Below are 7,826 nucleotides of genomic sequence, written 5' to 3'. Positions count from 1 at the left end.
TCCCTCTGTTTCAAATGTGTTTTCTGTAAAAAACATATTGTAGGATTATGGTTTTTAATCCATTCTGCTATCCACTTCTGTTTTATGGGAGAGTTCATCCCATTCACATTCACAGTTATGATTACTATCTGTGTCTTTCTCTCCATCCTTTTCCCCCTTTGTTTATGCTTTTCTTTCTCCTTTTTCCTCCTCACTAGTGTTTTGCTTTTGACTACCACCTCCCTCAGTCCCGCCTCCCTTCTATTAGCCCACTCCCTTTTCTTTCCCTTAACCCTTACTACTTCTTCCCTCCCTTCTATCCCCCCTCTCTTTTCTTCCCTTTTACCCTTACTACTTCTTCAATCCCCTCTATTTCCCTTCCCTTTTCTTTCCCCTTTTCCCTCCTACTGCCTATAGGGCAAGTTAGATTTCTATACCTAACTGATGTTATTCCCTTCTTGAGCCAAATCTGATGAGAGTAAGGTTCAAACAATCCTCATCTCATTCCCTTTTTTCCCTCTGCTGTAATAAGGTTTTTGTGCCTTTTCCTGTAATGTAATTTACCCTTGTCTGTCTTCTCCTTTCCTTTTCTTTCAGTACATTTTCTTAGTTAGATCAGATTAATCCATTTACTTGGATCCATTTAACTCACTTGATTAGATTTTTTTTCTCATTACATCAAAGTCAATTTATACCCACCCCTTTATGTATACCCCTTTAAAATAGTGTAATAACAATACAGTTCTCAGGGATTACAAGTGCCATCTTCCCTTGTAGGGATGTAAACAGTTTGCTCTTACTAATAACATGTTGTTTCTTTCTGTCTCATTTACCTTTTCATGTCTCTCTTGAGTCTTATATTTGAAGATCAAATTTTATGTTGAGTTCTGGTCTTTTTATCAGGAAGGTTTGGAATTCCCCTATGTCATTGAATATCCATCTCCTTCCCTGAAAGATCATGCTCATTTTCACTGGGTAGTTGATCTTTGGTTGTAATCCAAGCTCCTTTGCCTTACGGAATATCATGTTCCATGCCCTATGGTTTTTTAATGTAGAAGCTGCAAGGTCCTGTGTAATCCTGACTGTGGTTCCATGATATTTAAATTGTTTCTTTCTGGCTGCTTGCAGTATTTTCTCTTTGACCTGTTAATTTTGGAATTTGGCTATTATATTCTTTGGTGTTTTCAATTTGGGATCTCTTTCAGGAGGTGATCGGTGGATTCTTTCTATGACAATTTTACCCTCTGGTTCTAAGACCTCAGAGTAGTTTTCCTCTATGATTTCCTGAAAGATACTGTCCAGGCTCTTTTTCATCATGATTTTCAGGTAGACCAATAATTTTTATATTATCTCTCCTGATTGATTTTCCAGGTCAGTTGTTTTACCAATGTGGTATTTTACATTTTCATCTATTTTTTCATTCTTTTGTTTCTGTTTGACTGATTCTTGCTCTTTCATAGAGTCATTAGCTTCCATTTGCCCAATTCTATTTTTTTTAATTTTTCAACTTTTTTTTATTAAGTTGGCTGCATAAAAGACATACATTTCTCACATGATCAAATCCTGTCATGAATAAAGGCAACAAAAATGTGGAAACAGTGAATTGTGCTTCACAAAGTAATAATCAATTTGGAAGAAAAAAATCTAAATTTCTGTACAATGCAACTATAAAATTAGCAAATAATGTGAATGACTTTTGCATACTCAAAATACAACCAAATATGTGTACAAAGAAACAGGCACCTATTATGTAGCTAGATCACTTGTGTTCCTTTGTTTACCATATATACATAATTTTTTAAATCATCCATTTATGTAGCATGAATGAGAACATTAAGAAAAAATGAAATTTGGATCTCATTTCTTATTTTCATAATATCAGTGCTGAGCTTCCAATAATAACTTTAGTGATTCTAAACATTTAAATGCATCTCAAAAGTAAAAAAAAAACAAACTTAATTTCTTCTCTCCTTTGAATGGGTTAAAAAAAGGAAAAAACTTAAATTTTTTTCTACACTTCTAGGATTATCCCATCCTGAAACCAAGTAGCATGAACAACAGAGGACAAATATTAATAAGCCTATGCCTGCAGTTTTCAAAGTGTCTAGGTGAATCATATTTAGAGTATACTCAGTCTAAGAAACCAATCAACATAATGTAAACACCTCAAATTGTAGAATTACTACATTAACCTTATCGAAGAACACTTATACATACTTGAAATTTCCAATCTCCAACCTCAAAACAATTTTTGTACAACTATTAAGTATTTAAAGTTATTTATTTTAAAACCCATCTCTGCATTCAGAAATTTTTGTTTAACATGAACTGTATTTAAATTTAAGTTCTGAACTAAACACTTTTTTTTTGCTATGCTATATTTATAATGTAATAAGCCTTTTTTAAACAGACAGTTCTTAAACCATATGAACTGTACAAACTTACAGTAGTGTGTAATTCAAATGCAGTTTCTTCCTTTTTTAAAATAGAATCATACATTCACTTCCTGAATAAAGATACATGTGTTAAGGCCTAAGGGGTAAACAGTTTTGCTATGCAAAAAATTTAGTGAAGTAACTGCACATTAATTTTTACATATACAACCTCATAATAAATCCCTAGATCTTTGACTCTACAAATTGAAATATTTACATCCAGAATTTGTCTCTAAGGCACATATTTCATGTAAAAGCTAGCAGAATTTTCAATCCATAAATTTATTGCAAATACCATTACTTTTATTAGAAACAAATTGCATTGTCTCTAAAGATGCTGACAATATGTTGTAGAATGTATTCTAATTTCACACAGTGTAGTTCTCTCCTTTAATTACATTCCTGTAGTAGGTGCAATTATTCCTGCACCATGGGTAAAAACATTTGACTGACCCTGCAAGCTGGTCTCCTTATATATAAACCAAGCATTTCCTCCCCAAAGTATCATGTTCAGAAAACCAAAAATCACAGATACATTCAGAGATCCCATACTGGTCACAGAGTCAAAGTAGCAGTGTACATCCTTATTATTACTGCATGAGTCAATCTGACCAATAAGATCTTCACCTGTGGCCATCTTAATGTCTGTCAGAGCTTTAGCCCAGGCTGAAGTGCTCACCAACCATAAGAAAGAAGCAATAAGAGCAATAACAAAGTCAATAAAGGGAATTTTTTGACTCTCCTGATATAGGTTGATATAACTAATATAAAGTGCAAGTGTAGTAATGCAGTATAGGAAGGCCAAGACTTTGAATGTAACAGAACTGAGCAGAAGAAGAGAAATTTCCTATAAGAAAATGACTGCTCCAAGTTACACCACACAGAGGATTCTGTGTTGCTGTTACATGAAGTGAAACTTGATTCAACTTGAATTTATAGGCAAAGGCAGCTTCAATTGTCTCATTTTTAGTTCTCTGACTTGGGCACGAAACTATGAAACTTGTCTTGCCCTTAGAACCTCCACAAGTGGCAAAAGAAAAAATGGAAGCTACTCACTGGAGAATCTTGATGAAGCGCAGTGGCTCCTTAAGTGGGCTGAAGTTAATTTGGAGGCCTGACATACTCTGAGGGAAGGAGATAAAGAGGGTGAGAGTCAGGGCAGCTGGAAGGCTGGGAATGAGCCAGACCCAGGCGGCCCAGCAGCGGGGGGAAGGAAGGAGGGAGGGTCGACCTGACCCCCATTTCTAATTTTTAACAAATTGTTTTCTTCTATTGATTTTCTACCTCCTTCCCCATTTGGCCAATTGTATTTTTTAGGGACTTTTTTTTTTTGTAAAGTATCTTTTAACAAGATGTAGCTTCCTTCCTTGTTTATTTTAATTAGGTCTAATTTTGCTTTTACTTTGTCTAAGATCAGGTTGACTACTTCTATTTCTTTTTTCTTCAGCTGAAACATAATAGATTCTTCTCTAACCCTTTACCTTTCCTTTGTGTATGTCTCTTTGCTTCAAGTGTGTTTCTTGTAAGCAACATATTGTAGAATTCTGGTTTTTGATCCACTCTGCCATCTGCTTCCCTTTTATGGGAGAGTTCATCCCATTCATATTTGCAGTTATGATAACTACCTGTGTATTTCCCTACATCTTATGCTTTCTCCTGTTTGTTTTCTCTCTCCTTTCACCTTTTTTCCACCTCACCAGTGTTTTGCTTCTGTCTACTACCTCCCCTGATCTGCCTTCCCTTCTAAGAGTAACTCCCCCACCCCTTTACTTAATCTCTTCCCTTCCTACTTATTTGTTGGGTAAGGTAGATTTCTATATTCAACTGATTGTGCCTCTTTGAGCCAATATCAATGAAGGTAATGTTCAAACAATGACCATTGTCTCCCCCTCTCATCTTCCCCTCCACTGTAATGGGTCTTTCTCACCTCTTCATGTGACATAATTTACCCCATTCTACCACTTCCTTCCTTCTGTACCCATTATACTTCTCTTTCTCATTCCTTAATGTTTTTATGTCATTCCCTCAAATTCACTTTATACCCATACCCTCTATGTATATTTCTTCAAAATGTACCATTAGTGATACAATTTTTAAGAGTTACAAACACCAGGGTGCAGAGCCAAGATGGTGGAGTAAAGGCAGGAACTTGCCTGAGCTCTCCCCCAAATCCCTCCAAATACCTTTAAAAAAGACTGAACAAATTCTAGAGCAGCAGAACACACAAAAATACAGAGTGAAACAAATATCCATCCCAAGACAACCTGGAAAGTCAACAGTAAAGGTCTGTTGCACCAGGCTGAGAGAGGAGCACAGTCCAGTACAGGCTGTGCCAGCATAGACCAGGTCCCAGGAAACCTGGAGCAGGCCTCAGGGGACCGAATCACTGGTAGAAGTTGGAGTTTCAAGACGTCTCAGGCCACAAAAGCCAAAGACAACTTAGAAGGTCAGCCTGAAAGGTTTGTTGGACCTGGGTGAGAGAGGAGCATGGTCCAGCCCTAGCCCCAACATAGCCTTGGCCACAGCAAACCAGGAGCAGGCCGTGGGAATGACTGAATCAGCAATGGCAGCAACAGAGGCTGCTTCTGGAGCTCTCAAATGGTAAGGGGATAAAACAACTGGTCAGAAGGAGATTATGGGGTCTCTTTCCTTGCACTGACACAGAACTCTGTTGCTTTGCCCATACTTGGATCTGGGGCACAGTCCTGGGTGGTAGTTCTGGGGCAAGGAGGAGGACTAGCATAGCAGAGCTTGTGGTAGCAGTGGAGAGGGGACTCTCCTCACAATTCCAGGGCAGAAAAGAATGCTTGTGGTCACTCATAGACCATAGCACAGAGGAGTAAACACCTCTCCTTAGATCATATCACCTTGGAAGAACTAAAAACTTACCTGTCCCTAGAAATAGCTCTGAAAACAGTTTGACAAAACCCTTGAAACTTGGGTTGGTTTGCCCTCCATTCTGGAAGCAGAGCCCTACCTTAACAAAGAATTAAAAAATCAAGTAATAGGCTGGGGAAAATGAGCAAACAATGGAAAAAGCTTAGACTAGAAACTTACTGTGGTGACAAGGAAGATCAAAATACACAATCAGAAGATAACAAAGTCAAAGCTCCTACATTCAAAGCCTCCAAGAAAAATATGAATTGGTCTCAGATCATGAAAGAGCTCAAAAAGGATTTTGAAAATCAAGTAAGAGAAGTAGAGGAAAAAATGGGAGGAGAAATGAGAGTGATACAAGAAAATCATGAAAAATGTGTCAACAGCTTGCTAAAGGAAACCCCCCAAAATACTGAAGAAAAATAACATCTTAAGAAATAGACTAGACCAAATGGCAAAAGAGGTGCAAAAAGTCAATGAGGAGAAGAATGCCTTAAAAAACAGAATTGGCCAAATGGAAAAGGAGGTCTGAAAGTTCACTGAAGAAAATAATTCCTTAAAAAATAGAATGGAGCAAATGGAAGCTAATGGCTCTATGAGAAATCAAGAAATGATAAAACAAAACCAAAAGAATGAAAACAATAGGAGACAATGTGAAATATCTTACTGGAAAAAGCAACTGACCTAGAAAATAGATCCAGGAGAGATAATTTAAAAATTATTGAACTACTTTAAAGCCATGATAAAAAAAAAAAAGAGCCTAGACATCATCTTTCAAGAAATTATCAAGGAAAAGCTGATATTCTAGAACCAGAGGGCAAAATAGAAATCAAAAGAATCCACCAATCACCTCCTGAAAGACATCTCAAAATGAAAACTCCCAGGAATGTTATAGCCAAATTCCAGAGTTCCCAGGTCAAGGAGAAAATATTGCAAGCAGCCAGAAAGAAATAATTCAAGTATCATGGAGCCACAGTCAGGAAAACACAAGATTTAGCAGCTTGTACATTATAGAATTAGAGGACTTGGAATATGATATTCTGGAGGTCAAAGGAGCTAGGATTAGAACCAAGAATCACATACCCAGCAAAACTGAGTTTAATCCATGAAGGGAAAAAATTGATATTCAACGAGATAGAGGAATTTCATGAATTCTTGTTAAAAGACCAGAGTTAAATAGAAAATTTGACTTTCAAATACAAGACTCAAGAGAAGCATGAAAAGGTAAACAGGAAAGCAAATCAGAAGGGACTTATTAAAGTTAGACTGTTTACATTCCTACATGGAAAGATGATATTTATAACTCGTAAGACCTTTCTCATTATTAGGGTAGCTAGAAGGAGTGTATATAGACAGAGGGCACAGGGTGATTTGAATATGAAGGAATGATATCTAAAAAAAAACAAAATTAAGGAATGAGAGAGGAGTGTACTGGGAGAAAAAGGGAGAGGTAGAATGGGGTAAATTATCTCACATAAAAGAGACAAGAAAATCTTTTACAGTGGAGGGGAAGAGGGAGGAGGTGATAGGGAATGAGTGAACCTTACTCTCCATCAGAAGTGGCTTAAAGAGGGAATAGCATACATACTCAATTGGGTATAGAAATTTATCTTACTCTACAGGAAAGTAGGGGGTAAGGGGATAAGAGATGGGGGGTGATAGAAGGGAGGACAGATGGGAGGGAGGAATAATCAGAAGCAAACATTTTTGAGGAAGGACAGCATGAAAGGACAGAGAGAATAGAATGAACAGGGGGCAGGATAGGATAGAGGGAAACATAGTTAGTCTTTCACAACATGACTATTATGGAAGTGTTTTGCATAGTTACAGATGGATAAACCTATATTGAATTGCTTGCATTCTCAATGAGGGGGTGTGGGGAGGAAGGAAGGGAGAGAATTTGGAACTCAAAGTTTTAAAAATGAATGTTAAAAATTGTTTCTTACATGTAATGGGGAAAAAATGAAATAGCAAATAAATAAGAAAAAAGAAAGAAAGAAAACTGCAGCCAACATATGGTGTCTAATTGTTTCACAAGTGTCCATATCTCCACATTACCTAGTTAATATCTGTCATTAGTTCTGTTTGCAAGGCTATAAGCAAATGCTTGGTAAACTTTGAATTCTGAAAAAAATGATACATTTCAGAACAGAAGATCATTCTAGAAGAGTGAAATACTTGCTGACTTCTCTGGAGTTAGCAATCCACTACCCTCTTGTGAACTCTTGAACTCTTGAAAAATCATTATGTGAATTACAGTGCACATGCCCAAATATGCTCATTTAAAGACTGGTTCCAATTTTATATCTTTGGAATTGAAATGATGGTACACTGTGTGTGTAGGATGTTATATGTGTGATTGACTAACCTATTTTAGATTGCCTTGATCTAACCTTGATCTTTTCCCCCTAAATAATTTTTTCCTCTTAAGTTTTATTTTGAAAAAAAAAAGTCATATAACCAAAATTCTTAGAAATAAAAAATAATCACCCCCCCCCAAAAAAAGAATTACAAGCACCATCTTACCATGCAGGG

At 36.7% G+C, this 7,826-nt stretch overlaps 1 pseudogene; it reads right to left on the bottom strand.

Moving 5' to 3' along the window:
• Nucleotides 1–2,808: 2,808 nt before the first annotated feature.
• LOC114053757 lies at nucleotides 2,809–3,535 on the bottom strand (annotated as a pseudogene).
• Between the last annotated feature and the right edge of the window lie 4,291 nt (nucleotides 3,536–7,826).

Source organism: Vombatus ursinus, unplaced genomic scaffold (assembly GCF_900497805.2).
Source record: "Vombatus ursinus unplaced genomic scaffold, bare-nosed wombat genome assembly UNPS02014812.1, whole genome shotgun sequence".
Lineage (NCBI taxonomy): Eukaryota > Metazoa > Chordata > Mammalia > Diprotodontia > Vombatidae > Vombatus > Vombatus ursinus.
This window is presented reverse-complemented; position numbering and strand designations above follow the sequence as displayed.